The sequence below is a fragment of the Danio rerio genome, chromosome 4, assembly GCF_052040795.2.
Source record: "Danio rerio strain M-AB ecotype USA chromosome 4, GRCz13ab, whole genome shotgun sequence".
Classification (NCBI taxonomy): Eukaryota; Metazoa; Chordata; class Actinopteri; order Cypriniformes; family Danionidae; genus Danio; species Danio rerio.
This window is the reverse complement of record NC_141024.2, coordinates 28,281,711-28,305,736: the sequence shown is the minus strand read 5'-3', so window position 1 is coordinate 28,305,736 and position 24,026 is coordinate 28,281,711.

The following is a 24,026-nucleotide window of genomic DNA, read 5'->3' as shown; positions in this document are numbered from 1 at the left end:
TAATGCAAACTCAGTCAGGGACATATGTTTTCTCTTGCAACTTGCTTTAACATGTTTAACAGTGCATGAAATGTTGTCTAAAACAAAAAAGAATGATGCATTTTATAGCTGGATCTGGTTTTATTACATTCTTAATTGGACGTTGAAAATGAGCTTATCTCAGCCAGCAGAGAGGTCAAATCACAGTAATGCAAACTCAGTCAGAGACATAGATTTTCACTTGCAACTTGCTTTAACATGTTTAACAGTGCATGAAATGTTGTCTAAAACAAAAAAGAATGATGCATTTTATAGCTGGATCTGGTTTTGTTACATTCTGAATTGGACGTTGAAAATGAGCTTATCTCAGCCAGCAGAGAGGTCAAATCACAGTAATGCAAACTCAGTCAGGGACATAAGTTTTCTCTTGCAACTTGCTTTAACATGTTTAACAGTGCATGAAATGTTGTCTAAAACAAAAAAGAATGATGCATTTTATAGCTGGATCTGGTTTTATTACATTCTGAATTGAACGTTGAAAATGAGCTTATCTCAGCCAGCAGAGAGGTCAAATCACAGTAATGCAAACTCAGTCAGAGACATAGATTTTCACTTGCAACTTGCTTTAACATGTTTAACAGTGCATGAAATGTTGTCTAAAAAAAAAGAATGATGCATTTTATGTCTGGATCTGGTTTTATTACATTCTAAATTGGACGTTGAAAATGAGCTTATCTCAGCCAGCAGAGAGGTCAAATCGCAGTAATGCAAACTCAGTCAGAGACATAGATTTTCACTTGCAACTTGCTTTAACATGTTTAACAGTGCATGAAATGTTGTCTAAAACAAAAAAGAATGATGCATTTTATAGCTGGATCTGGTTTTATTACATTCTGAATTGGACGTTGAAAATGAGCTTATCTCAGCCAGCAGAGAGGTCAAATCACAGTAATGCAAACTCAGTCAGAGACATAGATTTTCACTTGCAACTTGCTTTAACATGTTTAACAGTGCATGAAATGTTGTCTAAAACAAAAAAGAATGATCCATGTTATGGCTGGATCTGTTTTTATCATTTTCTGAAATGGACGTTGAAAATGAGCTTATCTCAGCCAGCAGAGAGGTCAAATCACAGTAATGCAAACTCAGTCAGGGACATAGATTTTCTCTTGCAACTTGCTTTAACATGTTTAACAGTGCATGAAATGTTGTCTAAAACAAAAAAGAATGATGCATTTTATAGCTGGATCTGGTTTTATTACATTCTGAATTGAACGTTGAAAATGAGCTTATCTCAGCCAGCAGAGAGGTCAAATCACAGTAATGCAAACTCAGTCAGAGACATAGATTATCACTTGCAACTTGCTTTAACATGTTTAACATTGCATGACATGTTGTCTAAAACAAAAAAGAATGATGCATTTTATGTCTGGATCTGGTTTTATTACATTCTAAATTGGACGTTGAAAATGAGCTTATCTCAGCCAGCAGAGAGGTCAAATCACAGTAATGCAAACTCAGTCAGAGACATAGATTTTCACTTGCAACTTGCTTTAACATGTTTAACAGTGCATGAAATGTTGTCTAAAACAAAAAAGAATGATGCATTTTATGTCTGGATCTGGTTTTATTACATTCTAAGTTGGACGTTGAAAATGAGCTTATCTCAGCCAGCAGAGAGGTCAAATCACAGTAATGCAAACTCAGTCAGAGACATAGATTTTCACTTGCAACTTGCTTTAACATGTTTAACAGTGCATGAAATGTTGTCTAAAACAAAAAAGAATGATGCATTTTATGTCTGGATCTGGTTTTATTACATTCTAAATTGGACGTTGAAAATGAGCTTATCTCAGCCAGCAGAGAGGTCAAATCACAGTAATGCAAACTCAGTCAGAGACATAGATTTTCACTTGCAACTTGCTTTAACATGTTTAACCGTGCATGAAATGTTGTCTAAAACAAAAAAGAATGATGCATTTTATGGCTGGATCTGGTTTTATTACATTCTGAATTGGACGTTGAAAATGAGCTTATCTCAGCCAGCAGAGAGGTCAAATCACAGTAATGCAAACTCAGTCAGGGACATATGTTTTCTCTTGCAACTTGCTTTAACATGTTTAACAGTGCATGAAATGTTGTCTAAAACAAAAAAGAATGATGCATTTTATAGCTGGATCTGGTTTTATTACATTCTGAATTGAACGTTGAAAATGAGCTTATCTCAGCCAGCAGAGAGGTCAAATCACAGTAATGCAAACTCAGTCAGAGACATAGATTTTCACTTGCAACTTGCTTTAACATGTTTAACAGTGCATGAAATGTTGTCTAAAAAAAAAGAATGATGCATTTTATGTCTGGATCTGGTTTTATTACATTCTAAATTGGACGTTGAAAATGAGCTTATCTCAGCCAGCAGAGAGGTCAAATCACAGTAATGCAAACTCAGTCAGAGACATAGATTTTCACTTGCAACTTGCTTTAACATGTTTAACAGTGCATGAAATGTTGTCTAAAACAAAAAAGAATGATGCATTTTATAGCTGGATCTGGTTTTATTACATTCTGAATTGGACGTTGAAAATGAGCTTATCTCAGCCAGCAGAGAGGTCAAATCACAGTAATGCAAACTCAGTCAGAGACATAGATTTTCACTTGCAACTTGCTTTAACATGTTTAACAGTGCATGAAATGTTGTCTAAAACAAAAAAGAATGATCCATGTTATGGCTGGATCTGTTTTTATCATTTTCTGAAATGGACGTTGAAAATGAGCTTATCTCAGCCAGCAGAGAGGTCAAATCACAGTAATGCAAACTCAGTCAGGGACATAGATTTTCTCTTGCAACTTGCTTTAACATGTTTAACAGTGCATGAAATGTTGTCTAAAACAAAAAAGAATGATGCATTTTATAGCTGGATCTGGTTTTATTACATTCTGAATTGAACGTTGAAAATGAGCTTATCTCAGCCAGCAGAGAGGTCAAATCACAGTAATGCAAACTCAGTCAGAGACATAGATTATCACTTGCAACTTGCTTTAACATGTTTAACATTGCATGACATGTTGTCTAAAACAAAAAAGAATGATGCATTTTATGTCTGGATCTGGTTTTATTACATTCTAAATTGGACGTTGAAAATGAGCTTATCTCAGCCAGCAGAGAGGTCAAATCACAGTAATGCAAACTCAGTCAGAGACATAGATTTTCACTTGCAACTTGCTTTAACATGTTTAACAGTGCATGAAATGTTGTCTAAAACAAAAAAGAATGATGCATTTTATGTCTGGATCTGGTTTTATTACATTCTAAGTTGGACGTTGAAAATGAGCTTATCTCAGCCAGCAGAGAGGTCAAATCACAGTAATGCAAACTCAGTCAGAGACATAGATTTTCACTTGCAACTTGCTTTAACATGTTTAACAGTGCATGAAATGTTGTCTAAAACAAAAAAGAATGATGCATTTTATAGCTGGATCTGGTTTTATTACATTCTGAATTGGACGTTGAAAATGAGCTTATCTCAGCCAGCAGAGAGGTCAAATCACAGTAATGCAAACTCAGTCAGAGACATAGATTTTCACTTGCAACTTGCTTTAACATGTTTAACAGTGCATGAAATGTTGTCTAAAACAAAAAAGAATGATCCATGTTATGGCTGGATCTGTTTTTATCATTTTCTGAAATGGACGTTGAAAATGAGCTTATCTCAGCCAGCAGAGAGGTCAAATCACAGTAATGCAAACTCAGTCAGGGACATAGATTTTCTCTTGCAACTTGCTTTAACATGTTTATCAGTGCATGAAATGTTGTCTAAAACAAAAAAGAATGATGCATTTTATAGCTGGATCTGGTTTTATTACATTCTGAATTGAACGTTGAAAATGAGCTTATCTCAGCCAGCAGAGAGGTCAAATCACAGTAATGCAAACTCAGTCAGAGACATAGATTTTCACTTGCAACTTGCTTTAACATGTTTAACAGTGCATGAAATGTTGTCTAAAAAAAAAGAATGATGCATTTTATGTCTGGATCTGGTTTTATTACATTCTAAATTGGACGTTGAAAATGAGCTTATATCAGCCAGCAGAGAGGTCAAATCACAGTAATGCAAACTCAGTCAGATACATAGATTTTCACTTGCAACTTGCTTTAACATGTTTAACAGTGCATGAAATGTTGTCTAAAACAAAAAAGAATGATGCATTTTATAGCTGGATCTGGTTTTATTACATTCTGAATTGGACGTTGAAAATGAGCTTATCTCAGCCAGCAGAGAGGTCAAATCACAGTAATGCAAACTCAGTCAGAGACATAGATTTTCACTTGCAACTTGCTTTAACATGTTTAACAGTGCATGAAATGTTGTCTAAAACAAAAAAGAATGATCCATGTTATGGCTGGATCTGTTTTTATCATTTTCTGAAATGGACGTTGAAAATGAGCTTATCTCAGCCAGCAGAGAGGTCAAATCACAGTAATGCAAACTCAGTCAGGGACATAGATTTTCTCTTGCAACTTGCTTTAACATGTTTATCAGTGCATGAAATGTTGTCTAAAACAAAAAAGAATGATGCATTTTATAGCTGGATCTGGTTTTATTACATTCTGAATTGAACGTTGAAAATGAGCTTATCTCAGCCAGCAGAGAGGTCAAATCACAGTAATGCAAACTCAGTCAGAGACATAGATTTTCACTTGCAACTTGCTTTAACATGTTTAACAGTGCATGAAATGTTGTCTAAAAAAAAAGAATGATGCATTTTATGTCTGGATCTGGTTTTATTACATTCTAAATTGGACGTTGAAAATGAGCTTATATCAGCCAGCAGAGAGGTCAAATCACAGTAATGCAAACTCAGTCAGATACATAGATTTTCACTTGCAACTTGCTTTAACATGTTTAACAGTGCATGAAATGTTGTCTAAAACAAAAAAGAATGATGCATTTTATAGCTGGATCTGGTTTTATTACATTCTGAATTGGACGTTGAAAATGAGCTTATCTCAGCCAGCAGAGAGGTCAAATCACAGTAATGCAAACTCAGTCAGAGACATAGATTTTCACTTGCAACTTGCTTTAACATGTTTAACAGTGCATGAAATGTTGTCTAAAACAAAAAAGAATGATCCATGTTATGGCTGGATCTGTTTTTATCATTTTCTGAAATGGACGTTGAAAATGAGCTTATCTCAGCCAGCAGAGAGGTCAAATCACAGTAATGCAAACTCAGTCAGGGACATAGATTTTCTCTTGCAACTTGCTTTAACATGTTTAACAGTGCATGAAATGTTGTCTAAAACAAAAAAGAATGATGCATTTTATAGCTGGATATGGTTTTATTACATTCTGAATTGAACGTTGAAAATGAGCTTATCTCAGCCAGCAGAGAGGTCAAATCACAGTAATGCAAACTCAGTCAGAGACATAGATTATCACTTGCAACTTGCTTTAACATGTTTAACATTGCATGACATGTTGTCTAAAACAAAAAAGAATGATGCATTTTATGTCTGGATCTGGTTTTATTACATTCTAAATTGGACGTTGAAAATGAGCTTATCTCAGCCAGCAGAGAGGTCAAATCACAGTAATGCAAACTCAGTCAGAGACATAGATTTTCACTTGCAACTTGCTTTAACATGTTTAACAGTGCATGAAATGTTGTCTAAAACAAAAAAGAATGATGCATTTTATGTCTGGATCTGGTTTTATTACATTCTAAGTTGGACGTTGAAAATGAGCTTATCTCAGCCAGCAGAGAGGTCAAATCACAGTAATGCAAACTCAGTCAGAGACATAGATTTTCACTTGCAACTTGCTTTAACATGTTTAACAGTGCATGAAATGTTGTCTAAAACAAAAAAGAATGATGCATTTTATAGCTGGATCTGGTTTTATTACATTCTGAATTGGACGTTGAAAATGAGCTTATCTCAGCCAGCAGAGAGGTCAAATCACAGTAATGCAAACTCAGTCAGAGACATAGATTTTCACTTGCAACTTGCTTTAACATGTTTAACAGTGCATGAAATGTTGTCTAAAACAAAAAAGAATGATCCATGTTATGGCTGGATCTGTTTTTATCATTTTCTGAAATGGACGTTGAAAATGAGCTTATCTCAGCCAGCAGAGAGGTCAAATCACAGTAATGCAAACTCAGTCAGGGACATAGATTTTCTCTTGCAACTTGCTTTAACATGTTTATCAGTGCATGAAATGTTGTCTAAAACAAAAAAGAATGATGCATTTTATAGCTGGATCTGGTTTTATTACATTCTGAATTGAACGTTGAAAATGAGCTTATCTCAGCCAGCAGAGAGGTCAAATCACAGTAATGCAAACTCAGTCAGAGACATAGATTTTCACTTGCAACTTGCTTTAACATGTTTAACATTGCATGACATGTTGTCTAAAACAAAAAAGAATGATGCATTTTATGTCTGGATCTGGTTTTATTACATTCTAAATTGGACGTTGAAAATGAGCTTATCTCAGCCAGCAGAGAGGTCAAATCACAGTAATGCAAACTCAGTCAGAGACATAGATTTTCACTTGCAACTTGCTTTAACATGTTTAACAGTGCATGAAATGTTGTCTAAAACAAAAAAGAATGATGCATTTTATAGCTGGATCTGGTTTTATTACATTCTAAATTGGACGTTGAAAATGAGCTTATCTCAGCCAGCAGAGAGGTCAAATCACAGTAATGCAAACTCAGTCAGGGACATAGATTTTCACTTGCAACTTGCTTTAACATGTTTAACAGTGCATGAAATGTTGTCTAAAACAAAAAAGAATGATGCATTTTATAGCTGGATCTGGTTTTATTACATTCTAAATTGGACGTTGAAAATGAGCTTATCTCAGCCAGCAGAGAGGTCAAATCACAGTAATGCAAACTCAGTCAGAGACATAGATTTTCACTTGCAACTTGCTTTAACATGTTTAACAGTGCATGAAATGTTGTCTAAAACAAAAAAGAATGATGCATTTTATGTCTGGATCTGGTTTTATTACATTCTAAATTGGACGTTGAAAATGAGCTTATCTCAGCCAGCAGAGAGGTCAAATCACAGTAATGCAAACTCAGTCAGAGACATAGATTTTCACTTGCAACTTGCTTTAACATGTTTAACAGTGCATGAAATGTTGTCTAAAACAAAAAAGAATGATGCATTTTATAGCTGGATCTGGTTTTATTACATTCTGAATTGGACGTTGAAAATGAGCTTATCTCAGCCAGCAGAGAGGTCAAATCACAGTAATGCAAACTCAGTCAGAGACATAGATTTTCACTTGCAACTTGCTTTAACATGTTTAACAGTGCATGAAATGTTGTCTAAAACAAAAAAGAATGATCCATGTTATGGCTGGATCTGTTTTCATCATTTTCTGAAATGGACGTTGAAAATGAGCTTATCTCAGCCAGCAGAGAGGTCAAATCACAGTAATGCAAACTCAGTCAGGGACATAGATTTTCTCTTGCAACTTGCTTTAACATGTTTAACAGTGCATGAAATGTTGTCTAAAACAAAAAAGAATGATCCATTTTATGGCTGGATCTGTTTTTATCACTTTTTGAAATGGACGTTGAAAATGAGCTTATCTCAGCCAGCAGAGAGGTCAAATCACAGTAATGCAAAATCAGTCAGAGACATAGATTTTCACTTGCAACTTGCTTTAACATGTTTAACAGTGCAGGAAATGTTGTCTAAAACAAAAAAGAATGATGCATTTTATGGCTGGATCTGTTTTTATCACTTTCTGAATTAGACGTTGAAAATGAGCTTATCTCAGCCAGCAGAGAGGTCAAATCACATTAATGCAAACTCAGTCAGAGACATAGATTTTCACTTGCAACTTGCTTTAACATGTTTAACAGTGCATGAAATGTTGTCTAAAACAAAAAAGAATGATGCATTTTATGTCTGGATCGATTTTTATCACTTTCTGAATTGGACGTTGAAAATGAGCTTATCTCAGCCAGCAGAGAGGTCAAATCACAGTAATGCAAACTCAGTCAGAGACATAGATTTTCACTTGCAACTTGCTTTAACATGTTTAACAGTGCATGAAATGTTGTCTAAAACAAAAAAGAATGATGCATTTTATGTCTGGATCTGGTTTTATTACATTCTAAATTGGACGTTGAAAATGAGCTTTTCTCAGCCAGCAGAGAGGTCAAATCACAGTAATGCAAACTCAGTCAGAGACATAGATTTTCACTTGCAACTTGCTTTAACATGTTTAACAGTGCATGAAATGTTGTCTAAAACAAAAAAGAATGATGCATTTTATAGCTGGATCTGGTTTTATTACATTCTGAATTGGACGTTGAAAATGAGCTTATCTCAGCCAGCAGAGAGGTCAAATCACAGTAATGCAAACTCAGTCAGAGACATATATTTTCACTTGCAACTTGCTTTAACATGTTTAACAGTTCATGAAATGTTGTCTAAAACAAAAAAGAATGATGCATTTTATGGCTGGATCTGGTTTTATTACATTCTGAATTGGACGTTGAAAATGAGCTTATCTCAGCCAGCAGAGAGGTCAAATCACAGTAATGCAAACTCAGTCAGGGACATATGTTTTCTCTTGCAACTTGCTTTAACATGTTTAACAGTGCATGAAATGTTGTCTAAAACAAAAAAGAATGATGCATTTTATAGCTGGATCTGGTTTTATTACATTCTGAATTGAACGTTGAAAATGAGCTTATCTCAGCCAGCAGAGAGGTCAAATCACAGTAATGCAAACTCAGTCAGAGACATAGATTTTCACTTGCAACTTCCTTTAACATGTTTAACAGTGCATGAAATGTTGTCTAAAACAAAAAAGAATGATGCATTTTATGTCTGGATCTGTTTTTATCACTTTTGAATTGGACGATGAAAATGAGCTTATCTCAGCCAGCAGAGAGGTCAAATCACAGTAATGCAAACTCAGTCAGAGACATAGATTTTCACTTGCAACTTGCTTTAACATGTTTAACAGTGCATGAATTGTTGTCTAAAACAAAAAAGAATGATGCATTTTATAGCTGGATCTGGTTTTATCACATTCTGAATTGGACATTGAAAATGAGCTTATCTCAGCCAGCATAGAGGTCAAATCACAGTAATGCAAACTCAGTCAGAGACATAGATTTTCACTTGCAACTTGCTTTAACATGTTTAACAGTGCATGAAATGTTGTCTAAAACAAAAAAGAATGATCCATGTTATGGCTGGATCTGTTTTTATCATTTTCTGAAATGGACGTTGAAAATGAGCTTATCTCAGCCAGCAGAGAGGTCAAATCACAGTAATGCAAACTCAGTCAGGGACATAGATTTTCTCTTGCAACTTGCTTTAACATGTTTAACAGTGCATGAAATGTTGTCTAAAACAAAAGAGAATGATGCATTTTATAGCTGGATCTGGTTTTAGAGAGGTCAAATCACAGTAATGCAAACTCAGTCAGAGACATAGATTTTCACTTGCAACTTGCTTTAACATGTTTAACAGTGCATGAAATGTTGTCTAAAACAAAAAAGAATGATGCATTTTATAGCTGGATCTGGTTTTATTACATTCTGAATTGAACGTTGAAAATGAGCTTATCTCAGCCAGCAGAGAGGTCAAATCACAGTAATGCAAACTCAGTCAGAGACATAGATTTTCACTTGCAACTTCCTTTAACATGTTTAACAGTGCATGAAATGTTGTCTAAAACAAAAAAGAATGATGCATTTTATGTCTGGATCTGTTTTTATCACTTTTGAATTGGACGATGAAAATGAGCTTATCTCAGCCAGCAGAGAGGTCAAATCACAGTAATGCAAACTCAGTCAGAGACATAGATTCTCACTTGCAACTTGCTTTAACATGTTTAACAGTGCATGAAATGTTGTCTAAAACAAAAGAGAATGATGCGTTTTATAGCTGGATCTGGTTTTATTACATTCTGAATTGGACGTTGAAAATGAGCTTATCTCAGCCAGCAGAGAGGTCAAATCACAGTAATGCAAACTCAGTCAGAGACATAGATTTTCACTTGCAACTTGCTTTAACATGTTTAACAGTGCATGAAATGTTGTCTAAAACAAAAAAGAATGATGCATTTTATAGCTGGATCTGGTTTTATTACATTCTGAATTGGACGTTGAAAATGAGCTTATCTCAGCCAGCAGAGAGGTCAAATCACAGTAATGCAAACTCAGTCAGAGACATAGATTTTCACTTGCAACTTGCTTTAACATGTTTAACAGTGCATGAAATGTTGTCTAAAACAAAAAAGAATGATCCATGTTATGGCTGGATCTGTTTTTATCATTTTCTGAAATGGACGTTGAAAATGAGCTTATCTCAGCCAGCAGAGAGGTCAAATCACAGTAATGCAAACTCAGTCAGGGACATAGATTTTCTCTTGCAACTTGCTTTAACATGTTTAACAGTGCATGAAATGTTGTCTAAAACAAAAAAGAATGATGCATTTTATAGCTGGATCTGGTTTTATTACATTCTAAATTGGACGTTGAAAATGAGCTTATCTCAGCCAGCAGAGAGGTCAAATCACAGTAATGCAAACTCAGTCAGGGACATAGATTTTCACTTGCAACTTGCTTTAACATGTTTAACAGTGCATGAAATGTTGTCTAAAACAAAAAAGAATGATGCATTTTATAGCTGGATCTGGTTTTATTACATTCTGAATTGGACGTTGAAAATGAGCTTATCTCAGCCAGCAGAGAGGTCAAATCACAGTAATGCAAACTCAGTCAGAGACATAGATTTTCACTTGCAACTTGCTTTAACATGTTTAACAGTGCATGAAATGTTGTCTAAAACAAAAAAGAATGATCCATGTTATGGCTGGATCTGTTTTTATCATTTTCTGAAATGGACGTTGAAAATGAGCTTATCTCAGCCAGCAGAGAGGTCAAATCACAGTAATGCAAACTCAGTCAGAGACATAGATTTTCACTTGCAACTTGCTTTAACATGTTTAACAGTGCATGAAATGTTGTCTAAAACAAAAAAGAATGATGCATTTTATGGCTGGATCTGGTTTTATTACATTCTGAATTGGACGTTGAAAATGAGCTTATCTCAGCCAGCAGAGAGGTCAAATCACAGTAATGCAAACTCAGTCAGGGACATATGTTTTCTCTTGCAACTTGCTTTAACATGTTTAACAGTGCATGAAATGTTGTCTAAAACAAAAAAGAATGATGCATTTTATAGCTGGATCTGGTTTTATTACATTCTGAATTGGACGTTGAAAATGAGCTTCTTTCAGCCAGCAGAGAGGTCAAATCACAGTAATGCAAACTCAGTCAGAGACATAGATTTTCACTTGCAACTTGCTTTAACATGTTTTACAGTGCATGAAATGTTGTCTAAAACAAAAAAGAATGATGCATTTTATAGCTGGATCTGGTTTTATTACATTCTGAATTGGACGTTGAAAATGACCTTATCTCAGCCAGCAGAGAGGTCAAATCACAGTAATGCAAACTCAGTCAGAGACATAGATTTTCACTTGCAACTTGCTTTAACATGTTTAACAGTGCATGAAATGTTGTCTAAAACAAAAAAGAATGATCCATGTTATGGCTGGATCTGTTTTTATCATTTTCTGAAATGGACGTTGAAAATGAGCTTATCTCAGCCAGCAGAGAGGTCAAATCACAGTAATGCAAACTCAGTCAGGGACATAGATTTTCTCTTGCAACTTGCTTTAACATGTTTAACAGTGCATGAAATGTTGTCTAAAACAAAAAAGAATGATGCATTTTATAGCTGGATCTGGTTTTATTACATTCTGAATTGGACGTTGAAAATGAGCTTATCTCAGCCAGCAGAGAGGTCAAATCACAGTAATGCAAACTCAGTCAGAGACATAGATTTTCACTTGCAACTTGCTTTAACATGTTTAACAGTGCATGAAATGTTGTCTAAAACAAAAAAGAATGATGCATTTTATGGCTGGATCTGGTTTTATTACATTCTGAATTGGACGTTGAAAATGAGCTTATCTCAGCCAGCAGAGAGGTCAAATCACAGTAATGCAAACTCAGTCAGAGACATAGATTTTCACTTGCAACTTGCTTTAACATGTTTAACAGTGCATGAAATGTTGTCTAAAACAAAAAAGAATGATGCATTTTATGGCTGGATCTGGTTTTATTACATTCTGAATTGGACGTTGAAAATGAGCTTATCTCAGCCAGCAGAGAAGTCAAATCACAGTAATGCAAACTCAGTCAGGGACATATGTTTTCTCTTGCAACTTGCTTTAACATGTTTAACAGTACATGAAATGTTGTCTAAAACAAAAAAGAATGATGCATTTTATAGCTGGATCTGGTTTTATTACATTCTGAATTGAACGTTGAAAATGAGCTTATCTCAGCCAGCAGAGAGGTCAAATCACAGTAATGCAAACTCAGTCAGAGACATAGATTTTCACTTGCAACTTGCTTTAACATGTTTAACAGTGCATGAAATGTTGTCTAAAACAAAAAAGAATAATGCATTTTATGGCTGGATCTGGTTTTATTACATTCTGAATTGGACGTTGAAAATGAGCTTATCTCAGCCAGCAGAGAAGTCAAATCACAGTAATGCAAACTCAGTCAGGGACATATGTTTTCTCTTGCAACTTGCTTTAACATGTTTAACAGTACATGAAATGTTGTCTAAAACAAAAAAGAATGATGCATTTTATAGCTGGATCTGGTTTTATTACATTCTGAATTGAACGTTGAAAATGAGCTTATCTCAGCCAGCAGAGAGGTCAGATCACAGTAATGCAAACTCAGTCAGAGACATATATTTTCACTTGCAACTTGCTTTAACATGTTTAACAGTTCATGAAATGTTGTCTAAAACAAAAAAGAATGATGCATTTTATGGCTGGATCTGGTTTTATTACATTCTGAATTGGACGTTGAAAATGAGCTTATCTCAGCCAGCAGAGAGGTCAAATCACAGTAATGCAAACTCAGTCAGAGACATATATTTTCACTTGCAACTTGCTTTAACATGTTTAACAGTTCATGAAATGTTGTCTAAAACAAAAAAGAATAATGCATTTTATGTCTGGATCTGGTTTTATTACATTCTAAATTGGACGTTGAAAATGAGCTTTTCTCAGCCAGCAGAGAGGTCAAATCACAGTAATGCAAACTCAGTCAGAGACATAGATTTTCACTTGCAACTTGCTTTAACATGTTTAACAGTGCATGAAATGTTGTCTAAAACAAAAAAGAATGATGCATTTTATAGCTGGATCTGGTTTTATTACATTCTGAATTGGACGTTGAAAATGAGCTTATCTCAGCCAGCAGAGAGGTCAAATCACAGTAATGCAAACTCAGTCAGAGACATATATTTTCACTTGCAACTTGCTTTAACATGTTTAACAGTTCATGAAATGTTGTCTAAAACAAAAAAGAATGATGCATTTTATGGCTGGATCTGGTTTTATTACATTCTGAATTGGACGTTGAAAATGAGCTTATCTCAGCCAGCAGAGAGGTCAAATCACAGTAATGCAAACTCAGTCAGGGACATATGTTTTCTCTTGCAACTTGCTTTAACATGTTTAACAGTGCATGAAATGTTGTCTAAAACAAAAAAGAATGATGCATTTTATAGCTGGATCTGGTTTTATTACATTCTGAATTGAACGTTGAAAATGAGCTTATCTCAGCCAGCAGAGAGGTCAAATCACAGTAATGCAAACTCAGTCAGAGACATAGATTTTCACTTGCAACTTCCTTTAACATGTTTAACAGTGCATGAAATGTTGTCTAAAACAAAAAAGAATGATGCATTTTATGTCTGGATCTGTTTTTATCACTTTTGAATTGGACGATGAAAATGAGCTTATCTCAGCCAGCAGAGAGGTCAAATCACAGTAATGCAAACTCAGTCAGAGACATAGATTTTCACTTGCAACTTGCTTTAACATGTTTAACAGTGCATGAATTGTTGTCTAAAACAAAAAAGAATGATGCATTTTATAGCTGGATCTGGTTTTATCACATTCTGAATTGGACATTGAAAATGAGCTTATCTCAGCCAGCATAGAGGTCAAATCACAGTAATGCAAACTCAGTCAGAGACATAGATTTTCACTTGCAACTTGCTTTAACATGTTTAACAGTGCATGAAATGTTGTCTAAAACAAAAAAGAATGATCCATGTTATGGCTGGATCTGTTTTTATCATTTTCTGAAATGGACGTTGAAAATGAGCTTATCTCAGCCAGCAGAGAGGTCAAATCACAGTAATGCAAACTCAGTCAGGGACATAGATTTTCTCTTGCAACTTGCTTTAACATGTTTAACAGTGCATGAAATGTTGTCTAAAACAAAAGAGAATGATGCATTTTATAGCTGGATCTGGTTTTAGAGAGGTCAAATCACAGTAATGCAAACTCAGTCAGAGACATAGATTTTCACTTGCAACTTGCTTTAACATGTTTAACAGTGCATGAAATGTTGTCTAAAACAAAAAAGAATGATGCATTTTATAGCTGGGTCTGGTTTTATTACATTCTAAATTGGACGTTGAAAATGAGCTTATCTCAGCCAGCAGAGAGGTCAAATCACAGTAATGCAAACTCAGTCAGAGACATAGATTTTCACTTGCAACTTGCTTTAACATGTTTAACAGTGCATGAAATGTTGTCTAAAACAAAAAAGAATGATGCATTTTATAGCTGGATCTGGTTTTATCACATTCTGAATTGGACATTGAAAATGAGCTTATCTCAGCCAGCATAGAGGTCAAATCACAGTAATGCAAACTCAGTCAGAGACATAGATTTTCACTTGCAACTTGCTTTAACATGTTTAACAGTGCATGAAATGTTGTCTAAAACAAAGAAGAATGATGCGTTTTATAGCTGGATCTGGTTTTATTACATTCTGAATTGGACGTTGAAAATGAGCTTATCTCAGCCAGCAGAGAGGTCAAATCACAGTAATGCAAACTCAGTCAGAGACATAGATTTTCACTTGCAACTTGCTTTAACATGTTTAACAGTGCATGAAATGTTGTCTAAAACAAAAAAGAATGATGCATTTTATAGCTGGATATGGTTTTATTACATTCTGAATTGGACATTGAAAATGAGCTTATCTCAGCCAGCAGAGAGGTCAAATCACAGTAATGCAAACTCAGTCAGAGACATAGATTTTCACTTGCAACTTGCTTTAACATGTTTAACAGTGCATGAAATGTTGTCTAAAACAAAAAAGAATGATCCATGTTATGGCTGGATCTGTTTTTATCATTTTCTGAAATGGACGTTGAAAATGAGCTTATCTCAGCCAGCAGAGAGGTCAAATCACAGTAATGCAAACTCAGTCAGGGACATAGATTTTCTCTTGCAACTTGCTTTAACATGTTTAACAGTGCATGAAATGTTGTCTAAAACAAAAAAGAATGATGCATTTTATAGCTGGATCTGGTTTTATTACATTCTAAATTGGACGTTGAAAATGAGCTTATCTCAGCCAGCAGAGAGGTCAAATCACAGTAATGCAAACTCAGTCAGGGACATAGATTTTCACTTGCAACTTGCTTTAACATGTTTAACAGTGCATGAAATGTTGTCTAAAACAAAAAAGAATGATGCATTTTATAGCTGGATCTGGTTTTATTACATTCTGAATTGGACGTTGAAAATGAGCTTATCTCAGCCAGCAGAGAGGTCAAATCACAGTAATGCAAACTCAGTCAGAGACATAGATTTTCACTTGCAACTTGCTTTAACATGTTTAACAGTGCATGAAATGTTGTCTAAAACAAAAAAGAATGATCCATGTTATGGCTGGATCTGTTTTTATCATTTTCTGAAATGGACGTTGAAAATGAGCTTATCTCAGCTAGCAGAGAGGTCAAATCACAGTAATGCAAACTCAGTCAGGGACATAGATTTTCTCTTGCAACTTGCTTTAACATGTTTAACAGTGCATGAAATGTTGTCTAAAACAAAAAAGAATGATGCATTTTATAGCTGGATCTGGTTTTATTACATTCTGAATTGGACGTTGAAAATGAGCTTATCTCAGCCAGCAGAGAGGTCAAAACACAGTAATGCAAACTCAGTCAGAGACATAGATTTTCACTTGCAACTTGCTTTAACATGTTTAACAGTGCATGAAATGTTGTCTAAAACAAAAAAGAATGATGCATTTTATAGCTGGATCTGGTTTTATTACATTCTAAATTGGACGTTGAAAATGAGCTTATCTCAGCCAGCAGACAGGTCAAATCACAGTAATGCAAACTCAGTCAGGGACATAGATTTTCACTTGCAACTTGCTTTAACATGTTTAACAGTGCATGAAATGTTGTCTAAAACAAAAAAGAATGATGCATTTTATGTCTGGTTCTGGTTTTATTACATTCTAAATTGGACGTTGAAAATGAGCTTATCTCAGCCAGCAGAGAGGTCAAATCACAGTAATGCAAACTCAGTCAGAGACATAGATTTTCACTTGCAACTTGCTTTAACATGTTTAACAGTGCATGAAATGTTGTCTAAAACAAAAAAGAATGATGCATTTTATAGCTGGATCTGGTTTTATTACATTCTGAATTGGACGTTGAAAATGAGCTTATCTCATCCAGCAGAGAGGTCAAATCACAGTAATGCAAACTCAGTCAGAGACATAGATTTTCACTTGCAACTTGCTTTAACATGTTTAACAGTGCATGAAATGTTGTCTAAAACAAAAAAGAATGATCCATGTTATGGCTGGATCTGTTTTTATCATTTTCTGAAATGGTCGTTGAAAATGAGCTTATCTCAGCCAGCAGAGAGGTCAAATCACAGTAATGCAAACTCAGTCAGGGACATAGATTTTCTCTTGCAACTTGCTTTAACATGTTTAACAGTGCATGAAATGTTGTCTAAAACAAAAAAGAATGATGCATTTTATAGCTGGATCTGGTTTTATTACATTCTAAATTGGACGTTGAAAATGAGCTTATCTCAGCCAGCAGAGAGGTCAAATCACAGTAATGCAAACTCAGTCAGGGACATAGATTTTCACTTGCAACTTGCTTTAACATGTTTAACAGTGCATGAAATGTTGTCTAAAACAAAAAAGAATGATGCATTTTATAGCTGGATCTGGTTTTATTACATTCTAAATTGGACGTTGAAAATGAGCTTATCTCAGCCAGCAGAGAGGTCAAATCACAGTAATGCAAACTCAGTCAGAGACATAGATTTTCACTTGCAACTTGCTTTAACATGTTTAACAGTGCATGAAATGTTGTCTAAAACAAAAAAGAATGATGCATTTTATGTCTGGTTCTGGTTTTATTACATTCTAAATTGGACGTTGAAAATGAGCTTATCTCAGCCAGCAGAGAGGTCAAATCACAGTAATGCAAACTCAGTCAGAGACATAGATTTTCACTTGCAACTTGCTTTAACATGTTTAACAGTGCATGAAATGTTGTCTAAAACAAAAAAGAATGATGCATTTTATAGCTGGATCTGGTTTTATTACATTCTGAATTGGACGTTGAAAATGAGCTTATCTCAGCCAGCAGAGAGGTCAAATCACAGTAATGCAAACTCAGTCAGAGACATAGATTTTCACTTGCAACTTGCTTTAACATGTTTAACAGTGCATGAAATGTTGTCTAAAACAAAAAAGAATGATGCATTTTATGGCTGGATCTGGTTTTATTACATTCTGAATTGGACGTTGAAAATGAGCTTATCTCAGCCAGCAGAGAGGTCAAATCACAGTAATGCAAACTCAGTCAGGGACATATGTTTTCTCTTGCAACTTGCTTTAACATGTTTAACAGTGCATGAAATGTTGTCTAAAACAAAAAAGAATGATGCATTTTATAGCTGGATCTGGTTTTATTACATTCTGAATTGAACGTTGAAAATGAGCTTATCTCAGCCAGCAGAGAGGTCAAATCACAGTAATGCAAACTCAGTCAGAGACATAGATTTTCACTTGCAACTTCCTTTAACATGTTTAACAGTGCATGAAATGTTGTCTAAAACAAAAAAGAATGATGCATTTTATGTCTGGATCTGTTTTTATCACTTTTGAATTGGACGATGAAAATGAGCTTATCTCAGCCAGCAGAGAGGTCAAATCACAGTAATGCAAACTCAGTCAGAGACATAGATTTTCACTTGCAACTTGCTTTAACATGTTTAACAGTGCATGAAATGTTGTCTAAAACAAAAGAGAATGATGCGTTTTATAGCTGGATCTGGTTTTATTACATTCTGAATTGGACGTTGAAAATGAGCTTATCTCAGCCAGCAGAGAGGTCAAATCACAGTAATGCAAACTCAGTCAGAGACATAGATTTTCACTTGCAACTTGCTTTAACATGTTTAACAGTGCATGAAATGTTGTCTAAAACAAAAAAGAATGATGCATTTTATAGCTGGATCTGGTTTTATTACATTCTGAATTGGACGTTGAAAATGAGCTTATCTCAGCCAGCAGAGAGGTCAAATCACAGTAATGCAAACTCAGTCAGAGACATAGATTTTCACTTGCAACTTGCTTTAACATGTTTAACAGTGCATGAAATGTTGTCTAAAACAAAAAAGAATGATCCATGTTATGGCTGGATCTGTTTTTATCATTTTCTGAAATGGACGTTGAAAATGAGCTTATCTCAGCCAGCAGAGAGGTCAAATCACAGTAATGCAAACTCAGTCAGGGACATAGATTTTCTCTTGCAACTTGCTTTAACATGTTTAACAGTGCATGAAATGTTGTCTAAAACAAAAAAGAATGATGCATTTTATAGCTGGATCTGGTTTTATTACATTCTAAATTGGACGTTGAAAATGAGCTTATCTCAGCCAGCAGAGAGGTCAAATCACAGTAATGCAAACTCAGTCAGGGACATAGATTTTCACTTGCAACTTGCTTTAACATGTTTAACAGTGCATGAAATGTTGTCTAAAACAAAAAAGAATGATGCATTTTATAGCTGGATCTGGTTTTATTACATTCTGAATTGGACGTTGAAAATGAGCTTATCTCAGCCAGCAGAGAGGTCAAATCACAGTAATGCAAACTCAGTCAGAGACATAGATTTTCACTTGCAACTTGCTTTAACATGTTTAACAGTGCATGAAATGTTGTCTAAAACAAAAAAGAATGATCCATGTTATGGCTGGATCTGTTTTTATCATTTTCTGAAATGGACGTTGAAAATGAGCTTATCTCAGCTAGCAGAGAGGTCAAATCACAGTAATGCAAACTCAGTCAGGGACATAGATTTTCTCTTGCAACTTGCTTTAACATGTTTAACAGTGCATGAAATGTTGTCTAAAACAAAAAAGAATGATGCATTTTATAGCTGGATCTGGTTTTATTACATTCTGAATTGGACGTTGAAAATGAGCTTATCTCAGCCAGCAGAGAGGTCAAATCACAGTAATGCAAACTCAGTCAGAGACATAGATTTTCACTTGCAACTTGCTTTAACATGTTTAACAGTGCATGAAATGTTGTCTAAAACAAAAAAGAATGATGCATTTTATGGCTGGATCTGGTTTTATTACATTCTGAATTGGACGTTGAAAATGAGCTTATCTCAGCCAGCAGAGAGGTCAAATCACAGTAATGCAAACTCAGTCAGGGACATATGTTTTCTCTTGCAACTTGCTTTAACATGTTTAACAGTGCATGAAATGTTGTCTAAAACAAAAAAGAATGATGCATTTTATAGCTGGATTTGGTTTTATTACATTCTGATTTGAACGTTGAAAATGAGCTTATCTCAGCCAGCAGAGAGGTCAAATCACAGTAATGCAAACTCAGTCAGAGACATAGATTTTCACTTGCAACTTCCTTTAACATGTTTAACAGTGCATGAAATGTTGTCTAAAACAAAAAAGAATGATGCATTTTATGTCTGGATCTGGTTTTATCACTTTTGAATTGGACGATGAAAATGAGCTTATCTCAGCCAGCAGAGAGGTCAAATCACAGTAATGCAAACTCAGTCAGAGACATAGATTTTCACTTGCAACTTGCTTTAACATGTTTAACAGTGCATGAAATGTTGTCTAAAACAAAAAAGAATGATGCATTTTATAGCTGGATCTGGTTTTATTACATTCTGAATTGGACGTTGAAAATGAGCTTATCTCAGCCAGCAGAGAGGTCAAATCACAGTAATGCAAACTCAGTCAGAGACATATATTTTCACTTGCAACTTGCTTTAACATGTTTAACAGTGCATGAAATGTTGTCTAAAACAAAAAAGAATGATGCATTTTATGGCTGGATCTGGTTTTATTACATTCTGAATTGGACGTTGAAAATGAGCTTATCTCAGCCAGCAGAGAGGTCAAATCACAGTAATGCAAACTCAGTCAGAGACATAGATTTTCACTTGCAACTTGCTTTAACATGTTTAACAGTGCATGAAATGTTGTCTAAAACAAAAAAGAATGATGCATTTTATAGCTGGATCTGGTTTTATTACATTCTGAATTGGACGTTGAAAATGAGCTTATCTCAGCCAGCAGAGAGGTCAAATCACAGTAATGCAAACTCAGTCAGAGACATAGATTTTCACTTGCAACTTGCTTTAACATGTTTAACAGTGCATGAAATGTTGTCTAAAACAAAAAAGAATGATCCATGTTATGGCTGGATCTGTTTTTATCATTTTCTGAAATGGACGTTGAAAATGAGCTTATCTCAGCCAGCAGAGAGGTCAAATCACAGTAATGCAAACTCAGTCAGAGACATAGATTTTCACTTGCAACTTGCTTTAACATGTTTAACAGTGCATGAAATGTTGTCTAAAACAAAAAAGAATGATGCATTTTATAGCTGGATCTGGTTTTATTACATTCTGAATTGGACGTTGAAAATGAGCTTATCTCAGCCAGCAGAGAGGTCAAATCACAGTAATGCAAACTCAGTCAGAGACATAGATTTTCACTTGCAACTTGCTTTAACATGTTTAACAGTGCATGAAATGTTGTCTAAAACAAAAAAGAATGATGCATTTTATGGCTGGATCTGGTTTTATTACATTCTGAATTGGACGTTGAAAATGAGCTTATCTCAGCCAGCAGAGAGGTCAAATCACAGTAATGCAAACTCAGTCAGGGACATATGTTTTCTCTTGCAACTTGCTTTAACATGTTTAACAGTGCATGAAATGTTGTCTAAAACAAAAAAGAATGATGCATTTTATAGCTGGATTTGGTTTTATTACATTCTGATTTGAACGTTGAAAATGAGCTTATCTCAGCCAGCAGAGAGGTCAAATCACAGTAATGCAAACTCAGTCAGAGACATAGATTTTCACTTGCAACTTCCTTTAACATGTTTAACAGTGCATGAAATGTTGTCTAAAACAAAAAAGAATGATGCATTTTATGTCTGGATCTGTTTTTATCACTTTTGAATTGGACGATGAAAATGAGCTTATCTCAGCCAGCAGAGAGGTCAAATCACAGTAATGCAAACTCAGTCAGAGACATAGATTTTCACTTGCAACTTGCTTTAACATGTTTAACAGTGCATGAAATGTTGTCTAAAACAAAAAAGAATGATGCATTTTATAGCTGGATCTGGTTTTATTACATTCTGAATTGGACATTGAAAATGAGCTTATCTCAGCCAGCAGAGAGGTCAAATCACAGTAATGAAAACTCAGTCAGAGACATAGATTTTCACTTGCAACTTGCTTTAACATGTTTAACAGTGCATGAAATGTTGTCTAAAACAAAAAAGAATGATCCATGTTATGGCTGGATCTGTTTTTATCATTTTCTGAAATGGACGTTGAAAATGAGCTTATCTCAGCCAGCAGAGAGGTCAAATCACAGTAATGCAAACTCAGTCAGGGACATAGATTTTCTCTTGCAACTTGCTTTAACATGTTTAACAGTGCATGAAATGTTGTCTAAAACAAAAGAGAATGATGCATTTTATAGCTGGATCTGGTTTTAGAGAGGTCAAATCACAGTAATGCAAACTCAGTCAGAGACATAGATTTTCACTTGCAACTTGCTTTAACATGTTTAACAGTGCATGAAATGTTGTCTAAAACAAAAAAGAATGATGCATTTTATAGCTGGATCTGGTTTTATTACATTCTGAATTGGACGTTGAAAATGAGCTTATCTCAGCCAGCAGAGAGGTCAAATCACAGTAATGCAAACTCAGTCAGAGACATAGATTTTCACTTGCAACTTGCTTTAACATGTTTAACAGTGCATGAAATGTTGTCTAAAACAAAAGAGAATGATGCATTTTATAGCTGGATCTGGTTTTATTACATTCTGAATTGGACGTTGAAAATGAGCTTATCTCAGCCAGCAGAGAGGTCAAATCACAGTAATGCAAACTCAGTCAGAGACATAGATTTTCACTTGCAACTTGCTTTAACATGTTTAACAGTGCATGAAATGTTGTCTAAAACAAAAAAGAATGATGCATTTTATGGCTGGATCTGTTTTTATCACTTTCTGAATTGGACGTTGAAAATGAGCTTATCTCAGCCAGCAGAGAGGTCAAATCACAGTAATGCAAACTCAGTCAGAGACATAGATTTTCACTTGCAACTTGCTTTAACATGTTTAACAGTGCATGAAATGTTGTCTAAAACAAAAAAGAATGATGCATTTTATAGCTGGGTCTGGTTTTATTACATTCTAAATTGGACGTTGAAAATGAGCTTATCTCAGCCAGCAGAGAGGTCAAATCACAGTAATGCAAACTCAGTCAGAGACATAGATTTTCACTTGCAACTTGCTTTAACATGTTTAACAGTGCATGAAATGTTGTCTAAAACAAAAAAGAATGATGCATTTTATAGCTGGATCTGGTTTTATTACATTCTGAATTGGACGTTGAAAATGAGCTTATCTCAGCCAGCAGAGAGGTCAAATCACAGTAATGCAAACTCAGTCAGAGACATAGATTTTCACTTGCAACTTGCTTTAACATGTTTAACAGTGCATGAAATGTTGTCTAAAACAAAAAAGAATAATCCATGTTATGGCTGGATCTGTTTTTATCATTTTCTGAAATGGACGTTGAAAATGAGCTTATCTCAGCCAGCAGAGAGGTCAAATCACAGTAATGCAAACTCAGTCAGGGACATAGATTTTCACTTGCAACTTGCTTTAACATGTTTAACAGTGCATGAAATGTTGTCTAAAACAAAAAAGAATGATGCATTTTATAGCTGGATCTGGTTTTATTACATTCTGAATTGGACGTTGAAAATGAGCTTATCTCAGCCAGCAGAGAGGTCAAATCACAGTAATGCAAACTCAGTCAGAGACATAGATTTTCACTTGCAACTTGCTTTAACATGTTTAACAGTGCATGAAATGTTGTCTAAAACAAAAAAGAATGATCCATGTTATGGCTGGATCTGTTTTTATCATTTTCTGAAATGGACGTTGAAAATGAGCTTATCTCAGCCAGCAGAGAGGTCAAATCACAGTAATGCAAACTCAGTCAGAGACATAGATTTTCACTTGCAACTTGCTTTAACATGTTTAACAGTGCATGAAATGTTGTCTAAAACAAAAAAGAATGATCCATGTTATGGCTGGATCTGTTTTTATCATTTTCTGAAATGGACGTTGAAAATGAGCTTATCTCAGCCAGCAGAGAGGTCAAATCACAGTAATGCAAACTCAGTCAGGGACATAGATTTTCTCTTGCAACTTGCTTTAACATGTTTAACAGTGCATGAAATGTTGTCTAAAACAAAAAAGAATGATGCATTTTATAGCTGGATCTGGTTTTATTACATTCTGAATTGGACGTTGAAAATGAGCTTATCTCAGCCAGCAGAGAGTTCAAATCACAGTAATGCAAACTCAGTCAGAGACATAGATTTTCACTTGCAACTTGCTTTAACATGTTTAACAGTGCATGAAATGTTGTCTAAAACAAAAAAGAATGATGCATTTTATGGCTGGATCTGGTTTTATTACATTCTGAATTGGACGTTGAAAATGAGCTTATCTCAGCCAGCAGAGAGGTCAAATCAC